Raw genomic sequence first — 21,626 nt, 5'->3', positions numbered from 1 at the left:
TACCCAATTCCACCATTGTTTTCTTCTTTGTTTGTACCTTGACCTGTATTCAGTGCAGCATTTCTGCATGTGTTGTTCTTCCCACAGTAACTGATGTACACATGTTCCCACACGGATTATGCACGCACCAGATCTTCACAATTCCCTTGTGGCACCTGGCACAAGTTCAGATGAGTTGAATTGGAAAGTGATGGCTTTTTCCCCTCTTATCACTACATGTAGATCTTCATTGGGTTGGTGACTTTCCAGCATATCACACCCACTGTTTGTGTTTTGTTTTGTTAATCTATTAGCTCTGCAGATAATAAATCAGTCTTAGAATTAGCACTTTGATGACGCCTTTCTGCCTCACAATCTTTTTTTTTTTTTTTTTTTTTTTTTTTTTTTTTTTTTTTAATTGAGATGAGTGGTAATTCTTTCCATGAAGAGTCAGCATGTGAATTTTCTAGCCATGAGCAGAGCATCTTCTGTAATTCTACACACTGATCATCTTCACCAGGCTGTCAGCTCCTGCTTCTGACTGCTTCTCTTGTGCTGTGGACTTTCACACTGCTCTGGGAAAGCTTCACAGCCCAAAGATGCCACCTGCTTCCTTGTGAACTGCTGCAAAAATGCTTGGAGCCCACCCCATAAGATGAGTGGTGGGTGTGGGAGATGAACCAACAAAGAGGGCTTGAGTCAAGTGTGCCAGTGGAAAGAGGACTCTCCTGATGAGGTGGGTTTGATTCGGGCTGTTCCCACCATGAAGGTTAACCCCTGGTTTTCAGCCCTGGTGCTGTGTTCAGCCATTATTTCCCGAAGTTCAGAGCTGCTGTCAGCAAGTTGAAAGGTGGTTAGAACAAAGGACTGAGCTCCAGCAAGAAAGGGTCAAACTCAGCCCACATGAAAATTTAGTCCCTAATTTTAAAATAAAAACAGAATCACATTAAGAAGTTAAGTTGGAATAGCAGCTTTATTTCTTCTGAGCATTCTCGTATATATGCTGTAATTCATTCCTTCCCCATCAATCACTGTAATTGAGAATATTTTCTTAAAGTAATTGTGAATGAAAGAGATGTGGTGAAATCACTGCCAATGGTCAGGCTGGGAATTCATCAACATGTCTACTGATCCTCTTAAAAAGGTATCATTGCCTGTTGAATTGTGGAGCCTAATGGAAGCAAAATTAATCAACAAAGTTAGGTTTATTTTTCCAGAGTTATAGACTTGATCGCATTTCCAATTCCCTGCTAAACAAAGCTATGGGACTACCTTTTGTTCAATTTGAAGCATTTAATGACTTCATAAAAAAGAAAAAACCCAGACTGTTGAAATTTATATCCATAAGAAGTTGTCATCTTTGTCTTATTTTCAATTTTCCCGTGAAGTTATTAAAACATTATGTGATCGTAATATATTTATGGGGAGGGGGAAATGAAGTGTAACTCTGACTGAGGCATAGTGATTTGCTGTGAATTGTAGAGCATCAAGGGCTACAAACTTGTACAGAGGAAGACGTGTGTGTGTCTGTACAGCTAGTGGAGGTTTGAGTACATATATTCCTTACTTGTTGCACGGAGTTTCTGTTCTCCCAACCTACATAAATATTAATGAGACTCAGAGGTATCAAACTCTGCTCAACAAGTTGAACTTAGACTCCTTTTTGCCTTTGAATTTCTTTGCCTTTTTCTTTTGTATACTGCATGACAGAGGATAGGAGTTTTGGAGCAAACTTGATGGTAATGTTTTGCAGCTAACAAGCAGAGAGTCTATTATTATTCCCCATGCCTTTATTCACAGGGGAGAAAAAAAGAAAGCTATTAATGAACATAAGTGGCTTTCTAGGTTTCTGTTCTTCTCTGTCTTCTGTTCCTGCACCTTCCCTCTGGTATCTGAACTTCTGGCCTGTTTTGACAGCTGGGTGCAGAGCCAAACTTACCTTTGTGAATAAGATGCTGAGCATGTTGACTGTTACAGCTCTGGACAAGGATTTTCTTTCTGCTGAATATCTGCCAGCGTTTTGTGAAGGATTAGGACTTCTGTGGCTGACTAGAGCTCCTAGTACAGCACCAAAGACAGACTTACAATTTGGAGAGACCATTGCTCTCAGTCTCTAGGCTTCATCTCCATGGGAAGAAGTCCCTGTAATGTCTAAGCTGAACACAGCAGGCAGATCTAAAAGATGCCTAAAATGAAATAAAAAGATCCCCTTGATTTTCTGACCAAAACACACTCTTGTTTTCTTCCCAGTGTGCCACTGTTCTGAACATAATGATCATGTGGGGGAAAGCTGGACTTGATATAAGTAACAGTAAACCATTGTCTTGAGCAGTGCTACTCCAGCCTCCAGTGGTTGAGAAATGGTCCAAGCAAACTGATGGATGTCAGTGTGAGTGATAGGAGGCGTATGTTCCTGTGTGCTAAAAGCAGCACAACACATTGCAAGGGATGGGGAACTGGAGCAGTTCCGACAGAGCCACATATGGCTTCACATACATAATGTGCAAATTCATCAGTCAAAAATATCGAAACACTTCATAGGGGTAAAGCACTGCTCCTACAAGGGCTGCAATCACACAGACTTAGGGGGAGCAGAGTAGGATCAGTGCCAAGTGCTTGCAAACCCTCCCACAGTAGTGTTTTCCTGGGTGGTGACGTATAAACAACTTTCATCTTCTGAGACCAGGATCCTTATCTGGCTTTCACCATGTCCAGCTGAGAGATTTCACCCACCTTCCTCTGTCACTTGCAGCTCCTCAGTTGTCCTGGACTGGGGGAAGCTGTCATGCCCAAGCAGACCTGACATAGCAAAGGAGGTTGCAAGACAAGTGCCTCACCCTCTGTTTGTGGGAAGATTGTTGGAACCCAGGGCACAGGGAATAATTCTCTGCCTGTCCTGAGAAGTCCTGATCCCCAGGAGAACACTGCTTTTAACCTTCGTCCATGGAGAAGCTTCCAAGAGTTTGGGATGAATTGGAATCTACGAGTATGTGAAATAGATAGCAGTGTAGTTTATCACAGGGTGAAAAACTTAGAGTTTTGGGCTTTTAGTATGGAGGTAGATAGAAGACAACATGGAGATTTTTGGACATTGTCTGATCTCCTTCTTGTTCTTCATCTACTCCATTTTCTGCAGTGTTGGGAGCAGAGGGTGACTGGTTAGAAAAAGCTGCAATGCAGATATTGTGTAAACAGACAAATAATTAGTGAAGAAGAAGAAGAGGGGGCTTCATCCTCACAGTGGCAAGGGCTGGTGGACTACAGCATCCTGCTGGTCAGGGCTGAGGTCTTTTGGCAGGGTAGCCCAGAGGTGATGTCAGAGGTTGCTGAAAACAAGCGCAGGGACTAGAGACAGAGTTAGGCCTCTGTGCTTAGTCAGGAATGAAGAGCCTTGGCAGAGCTGTGTGGGGAATCCAGAAAGGTATCTGCCCTCAGGATTCCTGTCTCCAATCTACACTAATATTTGGCTCTTTCAGGGTTGCTACACCCACTCCTATAAAAGAAAATGCAAAGAGAATAGATGCTGGAATTTTTCCCCTTGAGGTGTATCCCAGCACCCGTAAGTTTTATGTTTTCACATCCAAACTGCTCTCCAGCAGCAAGAAATGAGTGTCTGGCCCCGTTAAAAAAACCCATTTATTTGTCTTTCTGGGACCAGCACATTCCCCCTGCTTGGTAAGGTTTATTTCCATGGCTAATTTTGGGCTGACAAGATGCATGGGGCTCCAGAGTGTAGCTTACTGTGTAGACTGTGCTGAACTGACAGGACAGATACACAGGGCCATTTGCTGGCATGTGGAAGAAAAGACAACAACAAAAAAAAATTAACTACATTGGAACTAAATAAGATAACCCAGATAGTCCTTCTTACAGCCAGCTCTGCTCCTGCTGGCACTAACTGCACAATGCCAGAGCAGAAAGCCAGGCCTAGCACGGCTGCTGGGAGAGGGGTTTAATTATTTTCATTCTCCATTTTCATTTCAGCCTTCCTAGTAATTTGTGTTGCCTTTGTTACCAGAACAAGGGAGACAAAAGGCACTTGCCTTGTAGATTCCTTTAAGCAGCAGTTCTTTGTGCTGGTGAGAGCAGCCTGCCTGGGGAGCTGCTGAGAGTGAAACCACAAACCCACACAGGTTCAGCCTGGAGCACACAGCCAGGGACACTCCTCAGGGCCACAAATCTCCAAGGACTAGAGGGGGTGCAGCCTTCTGGACCAGTCTATTTGACAGGGTTTCCAACAGGAAGGTCGATGCCAGCCTGGCCTCAGGCATGTATTGTTTGTTGTTACAGACTGCTCCCTGGCAGGACCTGAGCTGCACCACCAACTCTTCCCCCTTGGTCACCAAAGATGCTTTTGATAGAGTTAGCTCATGGTGGCAGCCACAGTGGCTGATCTGGAGGCAGGAGTTGAGGAGGGAATAACTTTGTCCTGCTACTGAGCCTTGATAAAACTGTGTCTTGATGAAACTGTGTTGAAAAAGGAAGAAAATCACTATCATTAATGGAAGAGTGGATTGAGACAGTTCCAGACATCCAGGAGATCACAGTGTTTTTGTATTGGAGTTAGTCTGATGGGTGACGTTCCACACTACACACATAGGAATGCTTTTTATTTTCATTTCCAGCTCAGAAAGCTTGCACCCACCATTTTCTCATTGGGAAATCACACCGTTTTCTGTACCTGCTTATCATAAAATAAAGAGCCTGATTGCCCAGCATAGCTTTCATTCCAAACTGCTCGTAAATTGAGGAGTGGCAATGGCAAAACTCTGTGGCATGTCAGTGTCAACACCCAGAAATCTGTGTGTCCTTTCTGCTTGTCCTCTGAGCTGGCCCTAAACACACAGGCTTTTTTTCAGACAACCATATTAACAAGGAATTCTTCCTTCAAAGATACTGGAGTACAATAGTCACCAGGCCTTTCTCAGAGATACCAAGAGGGGAAGGAAAACAGATAGGTCTTTAGCTGTCCAAACTGGGGCAGAGGAAGCTGAGCATTGGAGTAAGAGTCATGTAAGAATCTGTGTGCATGTAGGTGACATTACCTGAATTTAAAGAAAAAAAAAAACCCCTAAAAAAAATTTTAAAAAATTTTAAAAGCTCCCTCAAAACTGTACAGAGAGGGATCTCTTTTATTAGAAAATATGAGGGGTTTAATGCAATGATTACAGCATTAGTCTGGTGCCGGAGACAAAATATCTCTGTATGCATTAAAAGTATTGAAAACGGCTGGCTACTGCACAGATACACACAGCTGATGTAGTCAATGCATTCATTATTCTGGAAACACAGGCAGATCTTGTGCTTTGCTGTAATTTGCTGATGCTCTGCTTTTCATTCCATTTGAACCTGTTTCCCTTCATGTTAAATATTTTTAAGCAGAGCTGGCTCTGGTGTTTCTAATGCCCTTAGCAGAATTTGGAGGTCACTGTAGCAGAGCAACTGGTGAAGACAGCAGAATTCCAGCAGCAATTGAACTGCTTCCATGAACCTGCTCTTCATTGTGTCCTCTGGACATCTGTTGTGCTTCCTTAATGGGGACCATTGGCTTTGCTCTTCAGGAACCAAGCAAAATATTCTCAAGTTCAAAAATGCTCCAAAGTGCTGATTAATTCAGATATAAATACTGATAGAAACACAAGCAACAAAATAGTTTGTAATGCTTTTCAGTGCTTTACATGAATGTGTACCATCACCACTGAAGGGGCAACTTCACTGATCATTGACTGAAATTCCTTTTGCACTTCTTAAACAGCATGAGCCATGTCACATGAGATGAGCCGGGACCTTTGTGTTTCTTGATACAATGGAAACAGGGCAGGAACACAGCAAGAGGATTTTGCTCAGTGTCTTTTGTACATACCTGGAGCTAGGAAGGAGGTTGTTTCTGGGCAAAGGACAACACGAAAAGTGCTTTCCAGAAGTTTCCAGCAGTTCTTTGAGAGTGAGTTGGTCTTTCACAGGAATTTTCTGCTTGAAAATGCTAGGTGGTTTTTCCTACACTGTGCTGCAGACTCCTGCACGTTATGTTGTCATACTTGGCAGGAGGGCGAGGGGTAAAGAAGTGTTAAGTTATAATGTAAATTGAGTTTATTGCTGTCTGGCAGAATATTTTGGCAGCCTTTTGTGACAAAGCCTCTGCCACAAACACTTTTTAGCTCTTGGAACCAGGTCAAACCATTAATCTTGGTGTCTGCAGGGACATGTACAATGCTACAGCAACTCCTACTGTCAGAAGATGGATGCATCCCTGGCTTCCCACTGCACACACTCACTTCTGACAATGCTAGCCAACAGGTTTTCCTTGCAAGAAAGATTATTGGAGCAGGAGGAAATGACTGATTCTAAAGGGTCTGCATTAAACAGCTGTTCAAACCACAATGTTTCCTGTTTCTCAGTGGCTCAGGACAGGCACCACATCTTTCTTGAGGCCATCAAAACTCAGCACAGGTAATCTACTAATCTGCCAGTCTGCCAGCTTCAAAGCAAGGCAGGGAATCTATCCCAGTCTGGCCCTCAGTATTCCACGTTCCATATTCCTGTTGCTAGGATCAGGTTTTTCACCACAGACCCTCACAGAACCCTTAATGAGCCCTAAAGATGCGATACCTGCAGGGCACAAGGAGAAGTTGGCAGTGGGTCTAGCAAGAGGAAGGACCCATCCCACATGTCCTCCTAGAAGGATCTTCCAGTTCTCTGTGTCTCTGTAGTGAAAATACTCATTGAGTTATACCAAGTGTTTCTGTCAGGACCCATTCTCCATCATTTCAGGTGAGGAAGGGAGGGAGACAATGGTTGCAGTCAACTGCACTTCTGTACTTTCTTTCCTTTACTTTCCCCAGGATAGCACCAGTTAAAATTAATGGGGCCACTGTGCATGTGCAAGCCTAGCAGAGGATTTCTTTGAGAGAGCTGCAGATGGAAGGGTTAACTACAGGCCTAAAATGGCTTCACTACTCAAATATTTTCTTGGAAAGCTTTGAAATGGTATGCCATTGTAGTTCAGTTTTTTTTAAATTAACATTGATGATTGGCCATACCAATTAATGCAATTATGTGGTCCAAAATAAAGCATCCTACCAGATCTGTATCATATGCTAGTCCTCTCAGGAAAACAATTTGGCCACAGCAGAGTGAAGCAGTGGATTGGCCAAGAAACCATTTATGTTAAAAGAAATTATAATTTGGGGTCTTTATTTAAGAAGAAATTATACATTGCCTGCGCGTAGAGTCATAGCCCATTTCCTTATCAATAGGAACTAATGAAATTATTAATGTTTAATTACTGGGCTGTCATATTAACTATCCATTATTTTTATTTAAAAATAAAATTTAAAAATATTAAATGAACATTAAAATTTAGGAAATGGTCTCAATACTGACATTTCCTCCTGGGATTTGAAGTTTCAGTAACGTTGGAATGTGGGGCTTCAGCCATGCATTCGTATCTGATTTTTCCAGTTAATTTCAGTGACCAGAGAAGTTTATAGGAGCTGTTATTTTCCCAGTTCTGCATCCAAGGCATACATTGGAAAACAGAGACATGACCTGAACATAACCCTCCACTGATCTATAAGCTATATTAATATGACTGTGGGTGGTAGGGATTTGTATACTTGAATCCAGCTTTTTTTTTTTTCCTCTTAAGTGTTAATCCTTTGCTTGGAGCCCACATATAAAAGACTTGGCTTTTCAGGACCAGATCATGTGTTTTCCAGGCTGGTGGGCACCTCACAGATTCACTGGTGGGAATTTGTTATCATCAAACTTGAAATGAGAGCTTAATTCTGGATTTGCCTGAGGGCCAAACCTTTTTCACAGTTACAATCCACATCTAAATACCAGCACTTTGATTTTCCCTGCTTCATGGACTCCACTCTTTTACCCTTAAAAGAGAATCAACCAGATTTGCAGTGGAGATTACCCCTCACCTCTTTGTGCCTCTGCTTGCAGGAACACCAAACCTCACCTTTCCCAGTCTGTTCCCTCTTGCTGGGTGGTGGGGTGGGAGGGTATTCTGGCAGGGTGTTCCATCCCAGCCATGTGGAACAGTGCCCTTCAGACAAACTCAGAGACAGAAGCACAAAAAAAGAGGGGGCTGAGAGAAGACCTCCAGCTTCATTCTCAACCCAACAGTTCCCAGGCTCTGGAGGACTTCAATGCCATTTCTCATGCACTGATGAAGTTACACCTGCACCCAGCTGGGGAAGCCCAGCAGTTTTCAGATCAACACAGTGGTTTTTAGCCCAGAGGGGCACATCAGGTCAAGTGAAACACTTTGCAGATAGGTGGGGAGAAATCTATTAATAAATAAAAGTAATACCTTCTTTCTCAAGGCACTGACTAAAAAAAAGAAAACTTCTGGGGTTGATATGTTTTATAATTTTTTACCACTTGTAAAGTATTAAATAAAGCTGAAAAACCAAAATGAAATATCATTTTGCCTGTTAACTTTTCTATTCACTAAAGCTGCCATGAGAAAAGGGAGGATTGGGCTGTATCTCCCACACCTGCTCTATACATATTTTTTGGTATTGCTGAGATGAAATATTCTTTTTCAGTCATCCTTAAAAAGCACATCCATGAGTGATCCATACCCTGAGCTTTGGCATGGGACATACAAAGATGGGTCTGAGGGGTTACCTGCGGTCTCTTTTCTAGGTCACTCATCTGGGCCATGAGGCACAGAGGAGTTTGACTTCTGCCAAACGCACATTTGAATCAAAAGAGAGAGATCACAGGAGGAGCACAGAAAAGAGGTGGACTTTGTGCTGCGGGGCATTTGCGAGATGAATGGTGCCAGACCTGGAGGACACGAAATCAGGACGTGCACTTGGCAGAAGGACGGCAGCACAGGCGGCAAATGGCCCCGGTTCAGCTGGAGATCTCCGGAGGAGTCCCAGGCTGCTGCGTGAGTCCTCCAGCATCCTCCGCCTCCAGGGGCTGCCAGCTGGGACCTTCGAGAGAATCAAAGTGAATTAGGGGTCAAAACCAGTGGAAATTCCTGGTGAAACAGGGCCCTGCAGAGCTGCTTGCAGGCTAGGTGAGGTGTAGATGAGCAGCTGGGAAGGCCCGGAGCGCTGCCCGGGGTGGGAAGAGCTCTCCTTGGGCAGGAGCACTGCTCCAAGAGGGGCTGGAAAAGCAGGTCACAGCTCCCTGTGAGGAGAACTCTCTTCTCAGGTGCATCGAGGGGTTCCTTCAGTGCTACCGAGGCCGGAGCAGCAATTCCCGTGGCCCATCTCCTGCAGCACCGGCTCGGGGAGGCCGCGGAGCCGCAGGCCGCTGCCATGCACCCACAGGGTCCGGCAGGAGTGGGGGGACAGCAGCAGGTGCCACATGTCACAGGGAGTGTCCCATGGCACACAGAGCTCGGGTGATGGCCCGTGGCTGCAGACATCTCCGCTTTCAGGTCTTAGGATGCCTTTCCATGCTTCTTATCTCTGCCTGGTGCTGCTGTAATGGCCTGTGGCTCACAGAGCAACCCTGTGCTGTTTCACTCTCCATGTCCTGGCTGCACTTTTATCTCTCTGCCCTCATCAGGTGCTTCCTGGCTCAAGCACATGTGTTTTCCCCTGGGAAAACACACTTTTTCTTAGTGACAAAGGCAAAGCTTGAGATAAACCATCTCAGTACAGCAAGATTAACAGAGGTTGAGAGAAAATAAATGTGTGGTCATCACCTAGTGTCAGAAGCATCGAACAGATAGGAAGCTGAATGCCCCATTCACCATTTTTCTGGACAAGAGGTAAAAAAGCCAGAAGAAATTGTAGTTGTGTGTTACTGGAAGAACAGAGTGCATGACCTCATCCCTTCACACCTGCAGGGAATGGAGCTTCTCCTTCATCTCCAGGTTAAAATCCCACCCACTTGTGGGTGGGATATTGTTTTGAATATCACCAGGGCTACTGCTATTCATGATTCCCAATTTTCTTCCCCAAGGATATAGAGACCTGACTGTCACCTACATTGCTTTCCTCTACAGTTATAGCCAAGGGCTGAAACAAGCAGAATATGAGTGAGAGGTGGCATCATGAAAGCTCACCAGGGGAGAAGGCAAATTTACCTGTTCTCCACATGATAAAAGAATGGAGCCAGTGTGACAATTTTCCATTGAAATTGGGTTTTGGAAACAAACAGTTAGCACCTAAATAAGTCTATTCACAGGAAACACCCATGTCTCATGGAAAATGTCAGTTTTTCAGATAGAGAAATGCATTAAAATGTCATATGTCAAAATATATCAAAGATATTTTGTCTGAACTAAAGCTGAGGTGGGGTTGTTTGCAAAAATTCAAACAGGGAGAAGTTTGACTTCTCTGACTGAATAATTACTACAGCTGGCTTTATCCACAGTGCAGTGTAACTGTGTCCTTTCTACATACAGGAAAAAGCCTGATTTATCTGATTTTCTGTGATGAAATTAAGGGAGAAACAGGGCATTGAGTGTTCTGGGTAAAGTTGTTACCATTCCATCAGCTCTCTGAGAGCCTGCAGCCCCAGTGAGGTCAGCTGGCATTTCTTTCTCACTCTGCAACCAGCACTGGAGGCATCAGGATTATCTCTTGAAGAGACACCTTTATTGGGCACGCTGCTCAGCGTAAATCTAGCAAGGGTTGCCCTTTTTTATTCCCAGGTATTGTCATGCACTGATGGTTCACCAGCTGCTGGTGCTGTGTGTGGGTGTGGGACAGACAGAGCTTGAAATGGGAGCTCCTGCCAGAGCTGCACCAGAGGCTGCTTCTCTCCCCAGCCCTGGCAACACCACAGGGAAGGGCTGTGCTCACACCACCCAAACTCTGCCCCCTCTGAGATAGGCACACACCCCAGGGCTGCTCTGGGTCTCCCCAGGAAACCTGCCAAATTGCACAGTCTGAATGCAGTCTGGAAAAATCTGTTTACTGCGATGCGCTCGTACAGCTGGAATGATTTAGCTGCTATTTCAAGCAGACCTTCCTGCAAATGTAAAGGGGGATCTTGAAATGCATTTCAAACACAGAAATGAGGGGCTCTGCTCTAGCTCATTTTCACCTGCGATGTGTCATCTCTTAAGTGGCCCCAATTTACCAGACACCAGCAGGGAATTGAGTTTGTGAATGCCACTCCTGCAGCTGCATATTCCAGTTACCCACACCATGGCCAGTCTGCTTTAAATACACGGGGGTGTAACCCTGACCCCGACTAACAGCAATAACAAAAGCTGTTATTGCTGGATGCTATCTGGGTGATTGCCGTGCGCAGGACTCTCACTTTGAGGCAGGGTGAGCTGTGACACAGTAGGTTCATCACAGCTAGAGAAATCCTCCCCAAAACAGTGAGTTGTTTGCATCCTTTTTACACATAGGAAATCAATTTATTCTGAAGTCCCAGTAGCTTTTCTGGGGTTCCCTTCTTAATATCTCTGCTATAGAACACCTGACAAGAGCTTCCCAAGTGGCTGCCTGCCCTGAAGAGAGAGGAGACATCAGCAAGGACATACCAAGAGATCCACAGATGGGTACTTGGATGCAGCCCTGAAGATTAGAGCAATAGCATCATCCATAGTCAACTAGAATTTCTCTTCTACAGGCAATAAATATTGGATTATTTATTTTGCATCATGACTGCCTACTCCTCTCCTTTCTATTTTTCCCTCTGTATGGTAAGGAAAGAGCATATGATGAGTGTAGTATATTATAACTGAATATTAATCTCTTCTATTCAGTCAGTGCATGCATTCATTTATATGGATGATTTGCTAGTTTTGTTTGAATACACACACGCATATTTAAAAGCGAGGTTTATTATGAAAAATGCCCTCGAATTAACTCTTCTAAAAGATGCCAATGTTATTGGCAAGAATTGCATTTTATTTTCTTTGTAAATGTGCTGCTTCCTTAAACATTAGTTTCTTTGGAAATCCAGTACTTTTCCAAATGCAAAGGCAGTGGTGATGAGCAACTGTCATTCCCACATTAAAAAGCAAAACCAAGCCTTGATCTTTCTACAGCAGATTAGGGAAAGAGATAAAAATGAGATGAAAGCCTCAAATGTCTGTTCCACTAGGTTCGAGGCATTCTTTTTGTTTTAGTTCCGCACTCTGCCTCTTTAATTCCCCCTGGCTCAAATGCCAATTTTCTGCTATGTTGGCATGACTGCCGAAGAATTGCTTCTGTTAATAAACTGCACAAAATAGCTGAGCAATTAGGCAATTAAACTGTTTTAAATTTAATTTAAAACCCTGGCATTTTGCTAGGAGTACTTTTTTTTCTTTAATCCCATCTTTTTTTGTGTGGTGGGAGGGAAAGGGTGAGTTGGAAGGGTGGGAAGGCAGCACAGTGGTGAGGGAAGGGTCTGGTGTGATCAGAGTTGACTCAGGCAGATAAGTGTAAGGGCTGTCCACTTTGGGGAACACATTCCAGCCCTTGTCCCTTATTAGAACAAGTAATTTTTTCCCTAACATTTAACACACAAACAAGCTTAATCTGATTTCCATCCTGATCCCAGATGGGTATCAGGGCTTGTAAGCAAATGATTTCAGGAGCTGCCTACCTGCTCTTGGCTGTTAATTCAGAATAAAAAGGAATGCTGGAGAAAACACAGGAATTACTGTGCCCGGGGGTGAGCAACCTGTTCTGCTCATCCCTGCGTGTTCCAACTGCATTCAAGGGCATTTCTCCAAGTTACCTGAAATGTAGGAAAGTTTGTCCCTTGAGCTTATTTGACCTGTACTTACAGAGAATTTTTTTTTTTTTTTTTTGGTACAGATCAAGCTTGCATTTTGCTAAAGGCTCTCTTGCTGACTTGCCATTGGCACTGGGATTCACCCTTCCTGGAAATGGGGCCCAAGGGAATGGTCAGAGGGCTTATTCCATCATGCCACAGCTGCATCCCCAAGCCCACCATCCCCTGCCTTACCCCACTGCCAGCCAAAGTCTTTCCTGTGCCACTCAACCACGTGGGCCAAGCTCTGGTAGCCCTCCTCTGTTGTGCTACATCCCTTCCCAACCCAGCCATCTCCCCCAGGCCACCATCTAAAACCTGAGCATGGTCCTCTGTTCCAATCCACACTTCCATTCCATCCCACTCATCACCTAAGCAAAGTTCTCTCAATAACCATAAATCCTCAGCTGCCCAGTCCCATCCCTGTCCACTGCTCTTCCACCCTCCCTGCTTCACACCCTGCACTGCAGCTGACCCACAACCTTAGCACTGCCAGGTTTTCCACAGCAACCTCTCCTCTTTATTTCTCAGAGCATTAAAACTCTTTTCTTACCATGATGGCTGGAAGAAACAAAACATTCTCCCTGGTTTCCTGCTAAAATTTTCTGTGCTAATAGAAACACACCACATTTTTCAAGCCTTTTTTCACTACCTATGTTTGGATGAATGCTGCCATAGCTAAGCACCCTGTTGTATACCCTGCAGTGCTGACTGTCCTCTCAAGAAAAGCTTCTATCTCCATGGTCACATCATGGCTATTTTTAGTGAACAAGTCATTTCTGTTATTCTCCTAATGTTTGAAATTAAAAATAATGGAAAGAGAATTAAAAGTATTCTTCTAGATGTTACAGTAGTCACATGCTGTTTGCAAAATTCTAGGTGAAACTCCACCCTCCCTCCCTCCCCCCCGAGCTAATGGGGGTATGAACGTTAACAACATTCACGTCATCATTGCAGTCAGACTCACATTATCATTTCCACTTAATGCACCGTTGGGACCAATCCTGTGGTAGCTGGGGAAATGTATTATAAGTTAATTCATTATTTCTGATGTGATTCTGTGCTTAATCGAGATCTCCTGTTCTGCACAATGAACCCACTTCAGAGTCAGTCCCAGGAAGTTCCTCTCTCTGAGCCTAAATATCCCCAGCCGGGTGCTGCAGGAGCTGCTGGCAGTGCCAGGGTGCCAACAGAGATCCAAGGGCTACAAGGGCTGTGGGACCTGGGGTGTGAGATGTGCCAGGGAAACAGGCTGCCCAGGGCAGTGCTTTAGAGTGAGGCACTGAGGCAGCAGTGAGACATTCATTTTCTGTATTTTGGACTTCTCAGAGCACCACTGCAGAACCCTTTTTGTCTCTATGTGTTAGCACAGATTGCAATATTAATTTCTGTTCTCTCCTCCCTCCTGGCATTGACTCTCCACCAGAAGCCCTTTGGCTGTCCAGTCCGTTTTGACAGCAGGGCAGGATCTCTGTCTCTGTGTTTATACAATTCTACAGTTCCCAGCATGAAGGGAAACTGATTTTTGCTGGACCTTTATCTGCTAGTGTAATGTATATAGTAATAATATTACATCCTTGAGCTCTCTATCCTGTTTCAATGGATCTGACAACATTTTTAGAAAAAAAGAGGTATTTATTATACAGATGTGTACAAGCTCTAACATTAAGTGGACAGCACATAATTCCAGATCATCCTCTGAGTGTCACAAAACCCCAAACTGTCACAGGGATGATATAGGGAAGGATAATTAAGATAATGGGTTGGTCTTTATGTTTGTACATTGCTTAGCAGCCATCAACAGAATTACAGCTCCAGGCAGACCTCAGAACACTTCAAGGCTCCTTGGTAACAACACGCAGTTCGAACTTCAGAATAGGAAAGTCCGGGCTTTGCCTCTGTACACTTACAAGATTTTCAGGCACCATAACTCTTAGAAGGGAAGCAATTTTCCTGATCCTACAGGAAGCAAACTGGAATCTCAGGCCAGCAGCACTGACAGAGAGTCATGCTCCGGTGGTGACCCACAGCTGGGAGGTGACAGCAGTTCCCCATGGGGTACCAGCTCCTTGCAGGGCTGTGCTGAACACACAGCTACACCCCGGGCGTGCTGATGATGCCACTTCAGTGGCTGGTGCTGCTCTATTTCTGCCAGGCACAGGGTTATTCAGCAAGGCCTTCCTTTTGGTCAGAGGGCTCAGTTCAGATGTGCTTCAAGAGCCACACCGAGGTCACAAACCCTCCTTAGACACTTCTGCTTCATTTTGCAAGTCAGGGATTAAAGGACATCCCAGGAACTCGTTTGTTTATTGTAGTTCCTACAAATGCCAGCAGAGGTTGTATTGAAATGTGAGATAAACACGTATGCAAATAATACATTGACTCTGATTCAGTCATGATGACTTTGCCAATAAATATACAATCACTTTATAATACATTACATTTGTATATTTTTAACGACCTAATTGATAGGAGCATAAAAGCATTAAATTACCATATAGCAAGACTACTATACCACACTAGACATCTATTAGCATACTACATGTCAATCAGTGTTTTACCAATTAATGGCTATCTAATTATCTTGCAATAATGAGCTTGTTAAATGCCAATTAAATGGCAAGATGTTTGAATGCATTAATAAGAATGTAATTACACAGTTATTGGTGACATAATTTTCACATCATTAACTAGTAACTTATCCTTATTAAGTTTAATAAGTATATTCTTTTAACTTCCCATTGATCCCAAATTAGGATACAATCGCCAGTCGGTTAAGACTGAGTGAGATGGCTATAATTATCAGGATCATTATTGGAAAAGTTTAATGTCTCTGATGTTATAAATAAGCAATAACTAAAGAATGCACTGGAGGAAAAGCCAACTGAAAGTGCAACTATACTGTGCACACAGATGCTAAGCTGGGATAGAGAGCCTTCCTCCAGACTAGAATTGTTCTCGTGTAAGAGACCAGCTTTGGAACCTGGAAACTGTCGTTGGTTTGCATAGCAGAAGGTGAAATCTCCCTTATCAAACTTTTTTACCAGAGTGCTCCAAATGAAAAGGAAATTATGAGAAAGGCTGAGTCCTTACCTGGTGTGTCCTCCCCAGGTGATGACACCCTGGGACATTCCAGGAGATGATGGTCTGGGGTGATACTCACCTTGCTTACTCAGTATTGCTCCTGGGGAAATAATTTCTGCCGGTTTTTTGTTTCGCTGAGATGGATGAGGTAAAATGATGACAAGTCCACAGTGTGCTCCTGCCTGGAGAAGGGCAGCAGAACCTGGTGGGACCAGCACTCTGCTGGGACTGTGGAGACTGAGATCCTTTTCATTTACACCTCATACTTATCCTGAACTTTGGACAGGTAACATAATCCATCTTATCTTTCTGTTTACTGGGACTTGTGAGAGTAAAATAATCAGTAATGATGATGATGTATCTAAAACCAAGTCGGGGCTGCAGAAACACTGATGCCAACAGCAGCTCCCCACAGAGCAAGTATCGGAGAAAGTCAAAGCAGTCCACAGGAAGCTGAACTCAGATCTCTGCTTCAACTGTTAGGATGTCATAGTTTGTATAAAAGAAAATAGCCAATCTTCCATCCCAAATCTTTTATTTATGAAAGGGAAATAAATCACTGGGTGCATTTCCACACCAGGAAAAGCTATTTAACAAAGCGAGCATGCGTGAGCCATGGCAAATGCACAAATAGTTCTGCATTAATCTTTTCCTGCACCCTCTCATCCCATTTTTGCAAAATATTGGGCTCATACCATGGCTACTGTATTTAAAATGAAGAAAGTCATTGAGAACCATTTACTGAATTAGGTACTGTACTGAGATATGTCTGCAACAAAATCAGCCCTCGACCTCAGTGCCTTAATTAGCCACTCCACCTTGATGAGTGCCATGGATCCCAATGTAGCCCAGTGTGTATCCTGCATCCCAGCTATAGGTGCACTGCACATCTCCAGTGGAGCTTGGCCAGTGTTTCCAGACACCAGGAGACGAGGATGCTCGGTGGTCCATCACAGCTCAGCAGAGAACTGCAGCTTGCATGATAAAGGGTTTTTCTGAACTGTGGCAAATGGAAGTACCTCATCTTTCCCTCATCTTTCTTTTTTTTTTTTTTTTTTTTTTTTTTTTTTTTTTTCCTTTTAATCTATCTTTCTGACTCCTTCAGGATTTTATTAAGAGAACTGGGTAGGTCTGTTGAATTCCTGTGTCTCCAGAGATGTGTTTAACAGGAACGTGTTGTTCCTATTTTGGACACATAAGATGGGCAAATGCGTACACAGACATCACAGTAACATCATCTTCTATTGATCTCTGCTGATACAGGCACATTGTGGATGTGTTTTGCTGCTTTAAAGAATTGTTTTCAGTGGATACTTGTCAGGTTCTTTCCATCCCTCAATTTCATCTTCTTATAAGAGGGACAATTTTGTGTGAAAACACAGAGGTGCCCTCCTTTTTCTCAACAAAACAAAAATAAAGAAAGGGGAAAGGGGGGTGGGGAGAGAAACCCTTCCACCTCTTCACAGCATTTTTGTTTTTCTTCCCAAAAGCATTATGAAATCGCACTGAGCAGGTATGGTAATAATCAGCTTTGAGTGCAGTAATGATGTGTCTCCTGCACTGAAGCTCCTGACAGGAAAATCGTGACCTGCTCCCCACAGGTATCAAAGTCACTAATTACCCATCAGGCGCTCCGGATCGGCATTCATTAGAGGAAACGACTCTGTGTTACTCAGTCATGGGGAGTCTCTTTCAAGTCGGGGCACTTTTCCTTTTGATAGAAAAAGACTGCATCAGCACAGGCAGCAAGTTTGCTTTCTGTCACTTGCTGGCTGCTGTGCTGCACATGACACGCGAAGCCAAGGATGCAGCAAGTTCAGCTGAAGGCTCAGCTCAGCACTGCTTGGAAAATGTTTAATAACAGATCATGGAGATCATTTCTAGGATCTGCTGCTGCTGCTGCTGCTGCTACCGCCCACCTGGCCTAAATCTCTTTCCAGCAATGTCCCCAGTGCTGCCATCTAGATCCAGGTGTTTCCTGTGCCTCTCAGATGAACAGATGAGCTAAACAAAACGGGTTGTTACTGCTTTTTTTTTTTTTTTTTTTTTTTTCAGGTCTAGGCTAATCAAGGTAGTTCTGCTATAACTGTATTCATAGGCTAATAATATGATAGGTAGAGTCCACATTACTAAATCCAAATCTAAATGTCCTTGGTGTCTGCACAGATCAGATTTCCCTGGAGCTCTGTTTTCAGACTCATCTGTAACAGGATTTATACTTCTGCCTCATATCTATTTCCTTGTTAGAGCTTTTCTCCCTCTCTTCCAATTTTTTTTCCTTCCTGCTATTTGCTTTTACTCCAGGTCTTTTAAACTGAAAATGGTACTTAACAATTAAGATTTTTTTTTTTTTGCATGTTATCTCTACAGTGGCACTCACCAGAAGAAATTAATAAGGAGTCAGCACTGGTAATGTTACACAATTTATAGGTTACCTAGTTCAGAGAGACACTGGAGCCTTTCTATGCACTGAAACATCCAGCACTGATCACTGTTATGGCCACAGCACCTTGCTTGGGTGAACCATTAGGGTATTGTAGCATAGAAAGCCCTATAGTGGCTATAAAACATATTTATATATCTATAAAACCAGGATGCTCTGGTCTACTGAAAGCACTTAGATACTTGGATAAAGAACACCGTGTGGGCGCTGTATGTACAGGGGAAAGAAAGAAGCCACACTCAGGGTTTGAGATCAGCATTTATTTTCAGGCATCTGCAAGGAAAGCCCATCAGTTCGATGATTATCTGAACATATGTGGAACATTTGTAAAAAGCTGGGAGAATTCCATTATGTATAAGCTGCTTAAAAAGTGGCTCACTTAAGGTTATTACATTGCTGCTTTGGGTTATTTTTGTTTAATTCAAACTCTGCAGTGGGTGAGACTCAATTTCAGTTTAAACAATCATTTCAGTACCTTATCTTTCTCATCATCTTCTGTACCTACAAAATTTGCAGTGTGGGATTCAGATAAATAAATACATGATTACACACACACTTGCTCATCATTTTCTCCATGACATTCCGTTTTCTGTGAATAAAGAGAATGGCTTTCAGGGTGCTTTTTTTCCTTCTCCTTCTAAGTGAATGATTTCCAAAGGGCCTGTCTGTCCAGAAGAGATTAACGCTCTCGTCTTAGAATGAGGCCAAAGCACAATTTTAGTGTCAGAAAATCAGTTTTGAATCCACAAAAGTCCTCATTCAGAAGTCTATTTAAGAATATACTTATAAATTGTCCTCTTTAACCTGCTCCATCTGAGGAAAGAATTAAAATATTTATCCAGTTACCCAAGAAAATGCTTCAAACAAACTACCCTGTTGATAAAATGAGTAAGATAATGTGGACTATGATTTTGCCCCACAAGAAAATACAAAATGCATATTTGACAGCTTTTTAATTAGCTGTGCCTCAGTCTGGGTCCCCAGTGAAAAGGCTGCATGATGTTTCTGAATGCAAACTTTGTGCATCCAAAGCAAACACAGCGGCAACATCCTCTCTGGAAAGACCTTTCCACCACAAAAAGACTCCCAGCCACATAACACCAAACCCACAGTAATCAAAGAGTGAAGAAAGAAAAAAACTTTCACAACCAATACTCTTTTAAAAGTATGGAAAATAGAGCATTAAAAGACATGAAAAAACCCAGTCTTCCCCTCAGGAGAGCCTTCATGGAGGAAACTACTTCGGAGAATATCTTTCTTCCACAATTCTACTTTCATATTAATATTCTTAAGATTTCTTAAGTGTATGTAAGAAGAAAGGGACATTTTCTGTAGATCTCTTTCAAACAGCAGCTCTGCTATCAGTTCACTGAACTCCTCCTTTCCACAGGGCAAAGTGATTAAAATTCAGCCCAAGCCACCCAGATTCAGATCTTCTGCAATGTCATGGCAAAAGTTTCCAGCCACTGTGCACCTTTCCTCTTTTCATGGTACATTTTCCCACACGGGGGTGGCAAATGGCTGAGGTCTATAAAACAACACAAAATTGTTCTCTCAGGCATATTCTTTGCTCCCCAAATTAAAGTGCAAAACTTCAACTGTGCTTCCCTCTGTGTTCCTCCTCGTGGATTGGTAAATTGGGGTAAATTGTGAATGCACTTGAATTCTGCTTATCACAAGTCTGGTAGCTCGTTACACCCTCTGCTTTTCCCCCTCAGATGCTATAGAATTACAACAGTGTAACTAACACTTCTCCTCATTTAGAACTGCAGGTGGTGGGAGTACGTGTGATTTTATTGTCTCTACTTGGTAATTACAGGTCTGTTCCTCTTCCCACTGTCTCAGTGGGATGCTTGTATAGTTCACGTATTTAAGTCCTTTCAGGTGTTCTCAAGGTGGATTTGCATGGAATATTGCATGGAGAATGGTGCCTGTGACCACTGTCTGTAGAAGGGGTGCTGGCACACAGGCTGGTCTGACTGCTTGTATTGACACGAGGGCAGTGCAATGCCTGGCTCAGACAAAAGTCACCCCAGGAGGGACAGGAGAGCTGGGATTTGGGTGGTCCTCCTGGCAGAGTGTGTCTCCACATCCATGAACACAGTGCCCCTGCAGAAGGTGCAAAGTGCAGTAAGGCCCAACTACTGCTGACACCCCAGGCTGCACACACACATTGGGTCATTCCCTTCCCTTCCCTTCCCTTCCCTTCCCTTCCCTTCATCTGAGAATGGGAGATGTGACTGGCCACAGGGCAGTGACAGCAAGATTGACACAGCCTCTGATTTGATGCACGTGACAGGTCCATTTAAAAATGTAGATATTATTATCTTTTGATTTCAGCTTCTGATTCCTCCAGATGTTTGTGGTTGATAAGTCAGGCTCCCTTCAGGTTTTGCCACCTTCCATCAGTGCATATTATGCTTATCGCAGACAGAAATCTTTGTGTAATAGGCAGGCACATTGCATATACATCCAGGGATGTGCCTGCATGTTAACCATGTTTTAATACCCCACATTCATGGTATACTTTAAAAAACACAGCAGCAGGAGCCAGCACTGCTGACAGAGCAGATCCTTTCTGAGCAACCCTTTGAATTCCCTTTTTCTCTTTGAATTGGGATATTTGCATGAAGGCTGGAAGCCCCATCTTTCTTCTACTAAAGCACTGGTGATCTTTGCCTTTTCTCCATTGAAATAGGCTTGTGAGTTCAAGGACTGAATTCAGCAGAGTTCCCAAGCAGATGCTTAAACTGACAAGATTAAACCTTGGGTGAGGCAGAAGAGCTTGGGGCACATGTTTATCCCTAAGCCCAGGCTCAGATGCTGTGCTGAGTAAGGACTGCAGAACACCTGAAGCAGCCCAAAGCCCTCCTTCCCTGGAGTCCTTCTCCTCTGCTGCTGCCTCTCAGTTAAATGAAGCCAAAGGTTCCCGTGCAGCACAAAAAGGAATGTCAGGATGAAGAGGTGCAGACACCCAGGTGTCTCCAAGGAACTTCTTGAAGTGCACAAAGCTGTTCTGAGCCATCTGGAAATGATGAGAACTTTGTTTTCCATTCTTGTATGGGAAGAGAGAGAAAACCCAGAGCTGTATAGACCAAATTAGGATCTCCAAAATGATATGTTTTCAACAAGTTGCTTACAGAAAAGGCTGGTCATGTGGAGTGTCAAGGGGCTGCAATATTTTTATCAGTACATTAAATGTGACAGATGGTCAGAAGTCAGAATCCAAAGCACAGATACTTCTGTTCTTTGAGAGCACTTGAAATTTGAACCCCTCCACATGCTTTGGACAATGCTGGTCCCATTTAAACTTCAGGAGCCAAGTAGCAAAGAAATAACAGCTCTATTTTTTACCTGCTGTTCCCTAAATGCCTAAAAAGCAGTCAAAACCAGAGGTAACTCATGGAAAACTGCCAAATTA

Source organism: Onychostruthus taczanowskii, unplaced genomic scaffold (genome assembly GCF_017590055.1).
Source record: "Onychostruthus taczanowskii isolate IOZ18803 unplaced genomic scaffold, ASM1759005v1 scaffold9, whole genome shotgun sequence".
NCBI classification, from domain to species: Eukaryota; Metazoa; Chordata; class Aves; order Passeriformes; family Passeridae; genus Onychostruthus; species Onychostruthus taczanowskii.
This window is presented reverse-complemented; position numbering follows the sequence as displayed.